The sequence below is a fragment of the Acanthochromis polyacanthus genome, chromosome 20, assembly GCF_021347895.1.
Source record: "Acanthochromis polyacanthus isolate Apoly-LR-REF ecotype Palm Island chromosome 20, KAUST_Apoly_ChrSc, whole genome shotgun sequence".
NCBI lineage: Eukaryota > Metazoa > Chordata > Actinopteri > Pomacentridae > Acanthochromis > Acanthochromis polyacanthus.
Genome location: NC_067132.1, coordinates 5,948,726 through 5,963,321, shown reverse-complemented (window position 1 = coordinate 5,963,321; position 14,596 = coordinate 5,948,726). Strand labels below are relative to the sequence as shown.

At 38.6% G+C, this 14,596-nt stretch overlaps 1 protein-coding gene and 1 long non-coding RNA gene across 5 annotated transcripts in view; one reads left to right on the top strand and one right to left on the bottom strand.

Annotated features, from left to right (window-relative positions):
* Positions 1–3,872: 3,872 nt before the first annotated feature.
* Positions 3,873–5,121, bottom strand: LOC127531337 (uncharacterized). The gene is made up of 2 exons (XR_007938404.1): positions 4,957–5,121; positions 3,873–4,204 (listed from the first exon to the last, which is right to left on the bottom strand). It is a non-coding gene; the product is annotated as an uncharacterized LOC127531337 (long non-coding RNA).
* Positions 5,122–11,332: 6,211 nt separating this feature from the next.
* The window catches only part of ift74 (intraflagellar transport 74), a 68,339-nt gene continuing 65,075 nt past the window's right edge, over positions 11,333–14,596 (top strand). The window contains exon 1 of one of the 4 annotated variants that reach the window (XM_051940345.1): positions 11,333–11,510. The gene's annotated coding sequence lies outside the window, so the exon portion shown is untranslated. The remainder of the gene's footprint in view (positions 11,511–14,596) is intronic. The other 3 variants (XM_051940347.1, XM_051940346.1, XM_051940344.1) reach the window with 3 other exon arrangements.

Sequence of the window (14,596 nt, the reverse complement as noted above, 5' to 3'; positions counted from 1 at the left end):
TTGTGAGTGCTGTGCTGACGTGTTTTAATGTAATTGTCAAATAGAATGTGTTGTACTTTTAGATGTGCACTGAAACAGATTATTCAGTTTGTTTTGTTCACTTTTGTTGGTAATTTCAGTCTGGTTAGCTGATGCATCGTCAACATTTGACGGTGCATTTTTTTGGCATCACTGTTTGGAATGAATTTTTTTTAAATTCAAAGTAAAAGTACTTCCTTCACTCATTTATTGCATTCTGAAAAGCTTTATACAAATAGAAATGCCTCATCTTGCCTTGCCTTTTATGTTTTCTATGTGACTAAATGATTGAACTTGATATTTTGCATTCACTGGACTTATTTTCTCAGGATGACTTTTTTTAACTCAGCAAATTTTAGACTTTGACAAGTCATGAGTTTAAACTGACTAAATAAAGCAAAGTGCAGTTAAGTCCAATTTTAAGGCAGCAGAGGAACTGAAGTTTCTGAGATGAATGAACTTCAAATGACCTACAGTTGACATGTTTCATCCTGCAGAAGGTTGTGATGGGCTGGAGCCAAACTGGAACCAACCGAGAGGCTGGATACACCCTGGACTGATCACCAGTCCATCATAGGGCCCAAAGGTCCAAACAGACCAGCAGGTTTCAACCCAGAAGAAACCACGTTAACCACTGCACACCAGCAACATCTGCTCATCCATTTTACAGTTTATACAATAATGTTGGGTGATATTTCTTTAAAAAAAATTAGCTCTCAGACAAAATCAAATCTTATGGGTCATGAACTGCTTTTCTTCAGACTTTATCTACTTCTGAAGATCATAAGAATCAGCTAAAGTTGTGAAGAGTCTTTTTTTTTCTGTCAGGGTGATGTTTCCAAGGTCAAGAAATAATGCCATGGGTGAAATAAAATGCAATACTGTTCATTCTTCATGTCAAAAGCTTCCACATGCCATATTTATCCTCTTTGGACACCAAATTAAATGTGCAACACAACAATAACTACAGGATCTGTTCAGGACACATATGCACATCTGCAGTCAAAACTATCACTTGGATGGATGGATGAGGTGTCACCTCAATAACCTTCATCCCAGGTGACTGCAAGCAGTAATTAGTAAAATGTAAAACTGGAATGTGATCATTTCAGTACACTAGAATACCATCCATGGGGAGCTGGAGTCTATCCCAGCTGACTTGGGGTAAAGACACCCTGGACAGGTCACCAGTCTGTTGCAGGACTACATATCCTGACTAACAATCACATGTTCATTCACAGCTACTGGCAATTTCAGTAATCATTTAACTTCAGCATATCTTTGGACTGTGGGAGGAAGCCGGAGTACCCGGAGAAAACCCACACTGCACCAGGAGAACATGCAAACTCCATGCAGAAAGATCCTGGGAAGGCCGGGACATGAACCAGTGATCTTTCAGCTGCAAGACAAAACTGTTAACCACCATTCCACTGTGCAGCCCACTGCAATCCCAATAAACATAATAAAGCATCCATTTACTTTCAGCATATATTATGAACAGCCTCAGGAGTCAGCATATAGATCTTATTCATACTATTCACCTTATTCAGCTCCGCCCATTTTCCAACGGGCGGGACTTCCTGTTTTGAGTAGTACTTCCGGTAACTCGGTCATAGCGGTGTTTACAACTGAGAAAGTGATGTGGGAAGTAATGAAAACCTCTTTAAAAAACAGAAATGGGTCCGTGTATATTTTGGTAATTGGATTTTCCGTTCTAAAGCAGGTATTGAAAAACAAAAAACGAGTGGTTATTTGATTTTCGTTTTCAAAGGCAAAAATCAAAATTGAAATACAAGGCGTTTTTCCTTTTCACGATCAAAAATGGATATACGAATTTTAAAAAATGCTTTGATTTTCATTTTTTATTTACGATAACAAAAAATAAAATAAGTAAGAGACAGAAACGAAAAAAGGTCCGTTTTTTCGTTTTCTGAGACCGGAAGTGGTCATCAGCAAGGGTGGAGCCAAACAGAGTACGGTGCATAGACTGTAAATAAATGTTTTTATTGTTAGTTTTCATGGTCAAAATGAAAGATCAAGTGGCCGATCTTAAAATAAATCAATATCGATTTTTTTATTTATTAAGTTTTGCGACGCAAGGGGGCGTGGTTACCTGATTGACAGTTCGTCTGGAATGACTGACAGTCTGGAGGATTAATTCTGATATGGTCACTGGTGGTTTATCGGTGAAGAAGCAGAACCTTTTCCACAGACACTTTTCCTGCCTGTTGGCTTGTTTTAACCATTTTGCTACCTTCGGCTGATTCTACCAGCAGACACTGAAAGTTCGGTAAGTAGGCTAAATGTTTATTTTCTTATCGGTGCCGCTTTTAATGCACTTCATATGCAACTTTCGTGTCAGATATAATGTGTGCCATGCAGTCCAGATGTTGGTGGAGTTTATTTCTTTGTGTATTGACCAGAGAAGAGAGTCAGCATCCAGTAAATATTAGCTTTAATATAAATTAGTGATGCTAACCGAGCGAGCTGCTCAGTCGTAGCCTGATTAAACCTAGTGTAGCATTAAGCTAACGATGTTTGCATTGTGTTTCATGGAAAAGGCTGAAGTGTGTCGTGTTAGTGTAATGTGGTACATTTAGTTAATAAAACTGTGTGGAGACGCTGGTTCACATTAATGTAACGTTTAGAAAACCTAAATGTGATTCAAACAGTAAGGTTAAGGTTCTGTGTTGTCAGTAGTCCTAAATATCTGCTGAGTCTCTGAAATTAAACTGGAGAAAACAGTAAATCTACTCTCTAGTCGTTAACATTGTTTAATGACTGATTCACATGTTGTAGTACATCTTAGTGCAGATCAGAAAAATAACCTCCCAGAATATGTCCAAAATAATGATGAACACTACAGTTAATACATTTAAACTGCAGCACAGATAAGCTGGATAATAAAATCCTCTCCTAAAGCTAAAGTGACTACAGGTCTTTCTGTCGTTCAGTGCTTGGAAAACTATATGAAATAGGAAATCTTTCCAGGGATACTTTAAAATGAACCTCTGCTGTTGATGCTGATGCTGTGACGTCTGTCTTCATCTCAGGTGTCTCATGTTCACTGTGAGGATCTTCTGAGTGAAGCCAACAGAAGGAAAACCTCATCTGGTTGTGAAGAAGGAGACTGAATGGACGACATCCTCAGTGAACCACTTCCTGTTTAGCTTTCACTGACAGGACAGAGCAACTCTTTCAGCAGTTTATTATTCTCTGTTCTTAGTATTCACAGATTCTATTTATCACCTTTAACTTCATCTCTGCTGCTGTAGCAGAAATACAACAAGGTTTCTGCAGGACATTAATAGTCATTAAGTTGATTTTGCAGAAATTAAGGCCTTAAATGGTATTAAAAATTTCTTTCTGCAGTTTTCAAGAAAATAATTGACAATAATATATTTATAGACTGCGATTTGTCAGGTATGTGCATCTGTGTAAACATGCCGAAGCACTGAGATAATTGTTCCAGCCGGGTGGGTACAATTTCTAAAAACTGCATGTTTTTAAAGTGGCCGGCAGGCTGGACCAGGCTGGGAAATGGGGAAACACAAGTTCCAGCAAAAATGGCTCAAAAACGTGCATTTCAGAGAATGACTGCAGCCCGTTGGTGTTCAGGGGTGGTTCCCAGATTCAGAAATAGTCAAATGTAGGGTTTTCATATAAAAATCATCTTTTACAAAAAACAAACAAACCCGTGTAATTTGAGTTCATGGTCGTGGCATTAAAATTTGTACAGTATAGCATTAAAATTGCACTAAAAAGCATTAAATTTGACTGACTGATATCTGCAGAAACCCTGTACAATGTTATTTATAGCAGATATGCAGCATTAAAACATCAACACATTCAGCTCAAGAGCTTCATTATTTCCTTCATTGCACATTTAAAAACTGCATTATTTAACAATTGTGAACTGTAAAGATGTGTAAACATGTAATAAATGGATGAAATAAATAATGTGTTGCTGACAGTGAAGTGTAAAAACTGAACAGTCACAAGACAAGTATTATGAAGAGAGGAGCTGAATCTGCAGCATCATTGTTCTTAATGGAAGCATGAGGAGGACATCAGTGCTGCTCTTCCTCACAGTGATGGAGAGAAGATTGTTCAGACAACCACAGCTGGATGTTCATGTTCTCTGTAGCTCTCAGTCCATCAGACCAGATGTTCCCAATGATCCAGACTAAGGATGGAAGGAAAAGACACAAACAGTGAGAAGAAGATCTCCAAGGTTCTTTCAGTCCAACTGCTGGAACTTTAAATATCAGAATGAACACATCAGGGTACGAATGAAACACAAGAGAGTGTTGTATTTTGTCCTACTTTCTAATCTTATAGAAATGTTTGTTTTCCTGGTTGAGGCCAAAGAGTATTTTACTGCCTTAGATGGACAATAAAGTTTATTATTTTTATTCTAATGTATCATTAGCGTTAACATGAGCTCCACAGTTATCTGACCGTACACTGTTGTATGAACAGAAGCTGTTAAATAGAGTCTGAAGCAAAGAACAGAGATATTAACTCAGAACTGAACTGTTCTTCATTCATTGAACTGAGAGATTAACATTCATCAGAGTTCTGTGGAGGAACGTTAACATAGATTAATTTCTATCTGCTGATCATTAATGAACTGCGCCTCGAAACAGCAGTTTCCCTTATGACTGATCTATTATGATTGATCAGCTGTGACCTTCAGGACACTTAGCTACACCTAATAGATAACACTGACTAACCGGGATTAGCCTCATTGTAAATACAAAGTTAGGAAACATAAATTGAGATTTATAGAACGACTTTAAAACACGATGTTAGAACAAGTTTATATCAGAGGTTACAGTCTGATGGTAACTTACAGTAACTTCACTGCTTTATATGTGATATTGTCCAGAAGTAGAGAAGAGTGCAACTAGTTACAAAGTTGACTTTAACACTTACCTGTAGAGTTTATCTCCACTTTTGGAAGCTAACGTTGTTAGCAGCAGCGGTAGCAGCGTCCATAAACAGCAGAAGCCGGTAAATGTGGGCGGGACAGAGAGTCCTCGGCTCTGATTCAATCTGACCACCCTTGCTGATGACCACTTCCGGTCTCAGAAAATGAAAAACGGCTCTTATTTCGTTTCTGTCTCTGACTTATTTTATTTTTTGTTTTTGTAAATAAAAAATGAAAATCAAAGCATTTTTAAAAATTCGTATATCCATTTTTGATCGTGAAAAGGAAAAACGCCTTGTATTTCAATTTTAATTTTTGCCTTTGAAAACGAAAATCAAATAACCATTCGTTTTTTGTTTTTCAATACCTGCTTTAGAACGGAAAATCCAATTACCAAAATATACACGGACCAAAAAGTGACCACAAGTCATGGATGGCGATATCTTTAACTACTTCGTGTTGTCTCTTGGCGTTGATCACTCGGCTATGAGGAATTATAAGAGCACTGAAGCCTATCAATATTTGCACAGTGGTAAAGTCGGCGCTGTTCTGTTACATCAAGAACGGGAATATACGTTTCTTAAAGCTAATGTCAGCCTGAGTCAGGCTAATACCTCCTCACACATGGAGTGGTGGAGACCACGGGATGCTCCTGTATCGCTGGGTTGGGACGGTCCTGCAGTCACACTGCTGCGATATTATGAAAGGTATGTTGATTTGAATAAAACTTTATTTGATTCATGTATATACGATGTGGTTGTGCAAACGTAGGTTGTTATTGTCATTTCTGAAACAGCTCCTGCAGTTTACTGTGTTATTAGCCCTGTCACAAGCTAATGCTAATTCCCTGGAGCAACAAAAAACTGATTCTGACCAAACCGCAGTCATAACAACGTTTCAAAATAGCAGAGAGTATCTTTTTACCTCACTGATGGCATAGCTAGGTCTTTAGTGGAAACTGAACTTTGGTAGAATCGCTGTAGCTGCGCTGACAGTGACTGATGCAAGCTGTGTGTTTACATAGCCATGAGCTGGTCCACAGCATTCAGATCTAACCTTTCCGTGCTCTAAACAATTCTGAGAGAGAGAAAGCTTCATCTTTCCCCAGTTGTTGTGGCACCCACGGACAGCGCAATTGATGCCAAACATGTTAAAATCGCTTAAAAGAACAGTTAAAAGTAGCTACAGGAGCGAGAGGACTCGATGTTGTTGTAGTGCGAAGACGGTCAACCGGAAGTCGATCTCAAAAATGGCGCCGCCCTGCCTCACTTCCTGAATAAGGTGAATATTTTGCCTTTGGGATCAGTCCTGACATTTAAAGAGTAATGTCGACTACAATTCTACAATTTCATTTAGCAGACGCTTTTGTCCAAAGCGACGTACAACACAAGCAAGAATTCAGACATAAGGAAAAACCTGTAGTAAGGGCAAAAAGTGCTTCAAGTGTGATTGGTCAAAGGTGTTGCCATCAAGTTGCAGAAGAATTGCCAACCCCCCCCCCCTTTTTTTAAATTTTATTTTTTTAAACTTTGTCAGCGCTAAATAACTGCTGGGTTTTGGACCACCTGACTTATTCTACCCCTAAGGTGGAGTCAGATTAAGTGCCTAGGTGTTCTCTGAACAACTGAGTCTTCAATTGTCTTTTAAAAGTAGAAAGGGACTCAGCAGAACGCACAGAGTTTGGTAGTTTGTTCCACCATTTGGGAACAACAGAGGAAAAGAGTCTGGTTAGAGATATCGAGGGTTTTGGACCACCTGACTTATTCTACCCCTAAGGTGGAGTCAGATTAAGTGCCTAGGTGTTCTCTGAACAACTGAGCCTTCAATTGTCTCTTAAAAGTAGAAAGGGACTCAGCAGAACACACAGAGTTTGGTAGTTTGTTCCACCATTTGGGAACAACAACTAAAGGACAGATATTTGATGATGACCAGTGGTGGAAGAATCATTCACATATTCAGTTTTAGTAAAAAATAAATCACCCTTGACTGCATTAAAATGTGTACAGCAGCAAAATGTAGTAAAAGTGGAGATGTGTATGAATTGTTCCCATTTAAAGTCCTATATTTGGAGTAAGAGAAACCTTTGTGTAAGATGAGTGGAAACTGATGTTATTTTATTCTTTTCACCTTTACAACACTCTTTCCTTTAGAGAAACATGACTCAAACATAAATCATTTCTAAATACATGTAAAACAAGCATGAAAACTAACCAGATTTCTCCTCAAACTGTATCAAAAAATTACCAACTCCGTTTCTACTGCTGACAAAATGACTTTCAAAGGTGCAGCCAACTACAAAGAAGTGATTCCACACCTCTGCAGTGTTTAGACATTTTTTTAATCAACAACTTCTTACATAGTGAGCAATAACAGTTGTAAGCTTAAACACTCACCATACAACCCGGTCTCACAAGGATTCATGAAACTGTCACCTAAATTAATCTATGGTTGCGTGCGCACCAACACGATTTTCTCATGTTTTTCGTGCTGCACACAATGAAATTCAAACCAATGTATTTCAAGCGGAGGATATTTCGTGCCACTCAGAACGTATTTCAAATGAATGACTACAACCGGAAAAACTACTGCAACGACGGGTTTGATTTTGTTTTCATATCTGAATCTTAATCATACCTGAATAGAACGTTTAATTAATCAAATATTCCTCGTGTGTCATGTTTCTCCTCGGTCAGATTTAAGCGAGTTAGGGCATTTTGAATCAGTATATTATATTTTTAAGGTAAAAGCATTGCGAATCCAACGCTATATTTTGCATTACATCGTCCCATATTTATAATGTAATGCAGGGGCCGGCAATTAGATGTGGCTTCGTGCCAAAATTTGTGTAAACATCATTCGGCCGTTTGACCGAAGGGCCGGTGCGCTGGTATTTATTAAATAATTTTGTTTAGTGGGTATCTGATGCCCATGTAGCTGAGAGGATTAAGCAGGCGACTGTACAGGAGCTGGTCTCCGACACGGGTTTGATTCCGGTCCGATGTATTATAATATTAGGGAAATTTTTCATACACAAATGCAGATTTCTAAAATGTAAACCTATTTTTAATATGTTTCATTTTCCATCATTACCATCATTTTTGTCCAGCCCTATTTCATTAGTTTGTTTTTTTAAATAATTATGTTAATCAACAATTCAAAAGTGATGGCTGATTTTGATTATTTAATTTTCAATAAATTTTTATTTATTGTTACTTTTGTGAGTTTCAAGTGATTTCAGTGAGAATTGTGGGTTTTTCCTTCTTTAACTGAGGGGTACCAACAATTTTGTCCACGTGTGTAGATCCATTGATTCCTACTGATGACCCTGAGGTCAAAAGAGAAGCAGCAGTGAATGTCATTGTTAATGACCTCGAAAATCCAACGGACAGACTCATCAACTACTTCTCATCTTGGAAGAAGCTTAGAAGGTCTGTTGCTTGGTTCCTTGAACTGAAAAGACACTTGTTTCTGAGTCAAAAAGAAAGGAGTTTAAAGCTACAGAAACTAACCCAAATATTGAGCACCAAGTCCAATTCAAAAGGATTGGTCCGCTCTGTGTGCATTCAAACCAAAACCAGCGTTCTGGAGAGACCTGTGACAAAGATCTGCCTGCTGGTGGAGGCCACAGAATAAGCCCATGGACAATTTCTATCTATTTCTCTTTCTATCCTGTCTTCCTACTTTGTTTGTTTTTCAGTGACTACAGAGAAGACATTGCATGGATGGAGAATAGCTTCCTTACATGAATTTATATTTGTAATTGTGAGGTCCACAATTAGGGGCCGGAATGTGGAAGCTATTCAGTAGTTTATTTTGTATAATGTTTATTTGTTATGTTATTTTGTTTAGAATACTTTATTTAGTATGAGTTATATTTGTTATATTGAGTTATAGTTATATACTCTTATTTTGAAGGTCATGGGTGATTTGGGCACACAGGTGTAGCTATTTAATCAATGGGCATTCACTCAGTGACAGAATGCACCGGGAGGACACACGGTTTTTTACCTGGGAGTTAGGCAGCAGCAGGCCAAGTTTGAACATCGTTTTAGAACTGAAAATAAAACCTGCCTTAAAATGCACTTTTTCTGGCTGGACAATGGACTCAGTACCTGCACGCACTTTAACTCTCCGAGTAAGATTCGCTATCTGGTGCCTTCAGTGGCTTTTTGATTTTATTGTTGTTGGTAGACATTTAGCCACTATAGATATATACAAACACTAGATGTCTCGAGACGGAGTCGGCGGCGTCGTCACTTGGCGGCCATCTTAGGACAGGGGACTGCTCTGACACTGTACTGTAGTCAGTGGTAAGGTGGACGATTTCCTCACTTTAACACTCAGAACTCGCTCAATTCTTGATTGATTTACAAACGGTTTAGTTTATTACAAGCCTTATTAATGTGGCTATGATTCGGGCTAAATGTTGAAATCACAGCTTTTTGTTTTGAAAAATGCAGCATAGTTGTGTATCTTTTCTGCCTGGCTACTCAAGGCTGAGAACACAATCTGATTTTTAATTATTAGGTTTTCCTGAGACCAACATTTTTTGAGAACCTAATCTTTAGGCGAAATTACATTCTTTGTGGTTGTGGTTGTATTTATTTGCTAGAAATTCCATGTCATAAAATGGGAGTTTGAACCCAAGCAGCAGGTGTAGGCAGGAGGGTGGAATTAAATATGATTTTATTAAAAGAAACCAGAATATTAAATGAACACAAACACTGAGTGAGGGAAGCTGGAGGGAAACAATGGAGAAGGAAAACTAAACTAATGAACAGAGGGCGGACCCATAGGCTGAGACAAACTGAACTTAGTAGCAGGAAAATAACTCACATAAAGTCCAGAGTCGGGTGGGAAAAGGAGCAGAGCAGACTGAGATGCAGGAGGGGGTGAGAGGCAGGAAGGGAAACAAGCAGAGTTGTCCAAGGGAGGGGCAGAGTCCAGGAAATGACGTGCAGGGGACGATGAACGGAGTGCAGGATTCCAACGGAGTGCGATATGGCATGAACGGAGGAGCGTGGATGAGTCAATGAACCGGCAGTGTGTTGTGCAGAGAAGCCAGCTTAAATGCTGCAGTGATTGAACATGGAGCTCAGCTGTGCTTCCTTGGCTGAGCTTCTCCTCAGCTGAGCTCAATTAGCTGGATCGGGGGGGGGGGGGGGCTGGCACAGGAGGAGTGTGACATTCCAGCCCTGAGCCCTTTGGCACATCTCTGCACCCCAGAGAAGAGCCACTTGGCACTAATCACTGGTTTACAGACACTTTTGTTATGACAACGAGGCACCAGTGTGCGCATTACCACTTGAACCTGGGATTTCAAGTGTTGATCACCAGCCATTATCAGGGACAATGCTCACATTCCTCAGAAATGGTCCTCATTTCAAAATGAATAGATAGTAGACAGAGCCATCTGGCACAGTTCTGGGAGTAGAAAACATGGCAAAACCTGGGATTTCTAATTTAAGAGACTTTGATTGAGACCTTAGACTTATAACAAAGTTGATTTAGAAATTTTAAGTTGGCGGGAGAGTCAGAATTACTCTGTCGTTTCAACATAACTTAAGTTGCACATCATTTGTGTTTAGTTTGTTAAAAACATCTTAACATTTGGATTCTTTATGCTGGCTTTGTGTTTACAGAAATAGAACCTAGCGTGATAAATTCAAAAGCTTAACATGATACTGTGCAGCTAGTTAGAGATATTGGTGATCAACCTTTAATCTTGTTTTTTAAAGAAGACTAGATTAACTTAAAAATTGCCCACTCCATTGTTGTAACTTCAGTTGGTTATGGGACACTGCAAAAATCCTGGAAAATGATTTATTGAAAAGAGTGGGAACCCTGTTATTATTTTTCTTTATTCATTATTTATTTTTTGTTCAAACGTCATTATTTGTTTTTTTCATTTTAGCATTACTTTTTCTTATTTATTTATTAATCATCATTTATTTTGTCTAATTGAATATTGTAAATATTAAAGATTGACAGTATAATATCAGTGTGTGTATAGCTATTTCTTTATTACCTATCTACTTCATATAATTTTTATATGAATTCAATGGTTTTAATTATTCTTAAGTAAGCAGTAAAACAAGTACATCTCTGACGTTTATAACAAACCAAACTGTTCTAAAATCGGTTGAAAATTCAGCAATCAACAGTGATTTTAAAATCCATGCTCCATTGACTTTAATGTTATGAGTGATCGAGCAGCCCTGTCCCAAGATGGCCGCCATGTGGCGACGTTGCTCCCCATAGGCTGACAGCGCTCATGAGCCATCTTGTGTTTGTATATATCTATGATTGGAACTCATGCATGCATGCATGTGCTTCCTCTGGCGGCCTGAGGGGGGCAGACTGCCGCCTTCAACCTCCATTGTTTCATTGTAGCTGAAGAAGAAGAAGATGGTTACTGCAGGCAACGTCCATGGTAACGTCAACATCACCCGGCGCTGCTAACTTTTTATTTAGCGAGGGTTTCTTTCTTTGGTTTTCATCGAAGAACATCTATCTGCAAAACTGCTTTCGGTCGGTTGGCGATTTTCCAGACATAAAGGTAGGAAGCTGTCGTTACTTTATCCGGGCGGCTAGCTCCGTGGTAAGGAGCAGTAGAACCACTCGGACTAACCCTCACCTGCAGCTAATGGTGTTAGCATTTGTAAACGATACTAACCATGAGTTGTCCATGTGTTAGAAAACGGAAAAGTCTGCGTTTAGAGTGATGAAATAATGCAACGTGATACGCTGTGTAAACGCCACAGAACTAACACTTTTGATTCCAGTCCTCAGGAAGTTAACGTCACAGTGTCAGCAAATCCTAACATGGCATTAGCATCCGAACATTTCAGCAGCTAGCTAACGGTACGTCAACGGTAAATACGTTGTATGTTTATTGCATCAAAAGCTCTGGAAGAACACGAGCCTGCTGCAGTTTATTATCATCATTTAAATGACGGTCATGATGTTAATGAGGCTTGTCTGATTGTCATTTGTGTGACTCGTGTGTCTGATGTTTGACACAGATTGGACATTTGTCAGTTGGCGAAACATCTGTGCGTGACACGTGCAGCAAAAGAAAACTGGAAAGGTTTCAGCTGTTGAGGACAGAACTTTAAAAGATAAGATCGACTTTATTGATCCAACACTGTTGCAGCAGCTCAGAAGACAGACAGGGCTTCAGGGGAAGTATAAGAAGAATACGTGTGCGGTGAGGTTCATGGCTGGTGAGGCACTGACTCCTCAAGAGTCAGATTTACGACTGTAAGAACTGAAAAAAAGCATCTTATTTCACTATTCATCCAACAGCATGCAACTACTGATAATGCTTCATATCCCATCAGCATTCCTCTTTCAATTACACTCAAACCAACACAAACATATACACAGGGACATATTTGTCCTACAAAGAACTTTCTTTTATAGCTATGGATAGAGCACCCATCTTGTCTTTTAAACAATTCATATATACTGTAAACAAATTAAAGTACAGAGATGTGTGCAGCACAAATTTAATTTTGACCTACAGTAAAAAATTCTGTTATTTTTCAAACTTTAAATTCTGGTGCTTTAATAAATTTTAATAAAGTTTTCCTATCAAAATGATAAGAAAAAAAAATTCTTTAAGGCCAAAAAGTTATTTATCAATAACTTGCCTCCAGTGCGGCTGGATGAATGCGTGTGAATGTCGGTGGTGGTCAGAGGGGCCGTAGGCAGCCACGCTTCCGTCAGTCTGCCCCAGGGCAGCTGTGGCTACAAATGTAGCTTACCACCACCAGAGTGAGAATGTGTGAGTGAATGAATAACGGATCCATTGTACGCGCTTTGAGTATGCCTAAGTAGAAAATTATTATTATAGGTTTTAAGCCATTTTAAACAGGAAGGTTTTAGTTGTGATTTAAACAGACCCAGGTCAGTGACGGAGCATGTCGGAGGGAGCTAGGTCCAGATCCTGGGTTCTACAGAGAACATCCGGTCACCCCAGGGTTTTATTTAGACCTGGGTACTTCAAGCAGCCGCTGATCAGACGCCCCGTAAAGTTAAAAAGTGGAGCAAGACTGTCAAGAGCTTTATTATCTTAATGATAATCTTATATAAGTTTACAAAGAGTTCAGGACTGGACTGGAAGCCAGCGGAGAGTAAAGGACCAGGGTGATGTGCTGACATCTGTTAAAAGTATCATCCTAGTTAAAAGACGCTGCAGCATTTATTCACAAGCTGGAGATGCTGCAGTAGATTTCTGCAAAGTTTGAAAAAAATATAGTAAATTTTCACTTTCTTTTCTGAGACTATTTTCATGTACCACCCAGAATATTTTTACTTGCCATAAGCCAGATATGGGAAAGTATATATTTTCTGAAAGAATAGGATGTCAGGTGTTGGAAAATACAAGTGTCAGAAAATCTGGCTTATGGCAACTCTCACAGATCAAATTTTACTGAAGGTCTAAGTTCCCCTGTGTGGACCTTGGGCGATTGATGTTAACACGTATGTATCGAAATTGTAGGTAGTACTTCGAATATACACATACTTTGCAGTATAAAAAGACTTCTAGATGTCTCTAAGTGTAACAACTGCCTACAAATTTTGAAAATGGTCATTTAACCCCTTAAGCTTCAGTGTACCGCCGGCGGTACTTACTAATTTTTGTAGAAATGGGGACAAAAAAAATTGACAAATGACACAAACTAGACAAAAACACAAAACGACATAAAATATTCTCAAAATAACAAACAAAGCAAAAGACAAAAAAACACAAGCCAGACAAAAAAGAAACACAAAAACGTGAGTCCAAAGTCAGACAAAAAAAGACCCCACCCCAAGGTTAGTTAAGGCATCAATTTAGGGCAGATTTCATTAAAATTCTTGAGATTTGGTAGATTTGTCCAGTTTAGACTTCATGTTTCACTGTTATGTTTTTTGTAAAGTAGTCATTTACTCTGCATAGAATTAGTTAATAAAACATTTGAAGGCAATATCATGTCTCACCTTTCAAATTTACGTTTAATCACCAAATTCCATCGGTGGAACCCTACACTTATGTCTAGAAAAATCTCCCTGCAGCCTTAACTTTTTAATAATAATAACAATAATAATTTAAAGATATCTTTTTAGATGTATTCCCAAGTATATTGTGGTTGAAATGAGCCCTCAGTCACTACCAGGGGATGATTTTTAGCCAAGATATTACATTTTTTCCAAAAAATAAGCCGAGCAGCCCACTGTGTAGTGATGGGACGATGATACCTCAAGGAGTGTATTGACACACTAAACAAACTGTGTCGGCACTGTATTGATACTGTGTTGGTCACCCAATAGTGACCCCTGCAGTAGTTATAAAATCATTGCAGGTAAAGAAATTCCTTGTTCGTGTAAATGCTAAAACTGAGTTGGTATGTAAAATATAGCAAATTGGAGTAAAAAATCGGAGTTACAATTTTTTAACTTATGTGCACATTTGTCAACTGTTAAATCATATGAAATAAAAGACAAAAAAGTGATTAGTTCATGAATTTATATTGAGAAACAAAAGTTTTTGGAGTGTCTTTGCTCCAAGGCGATTTCTCCTCTTACACACCAGCTCCCCAGCCTTGGAAAATACTCTTTCGCATGGTACAGACGATGATGGTGAGCAGAGAGTTTTAA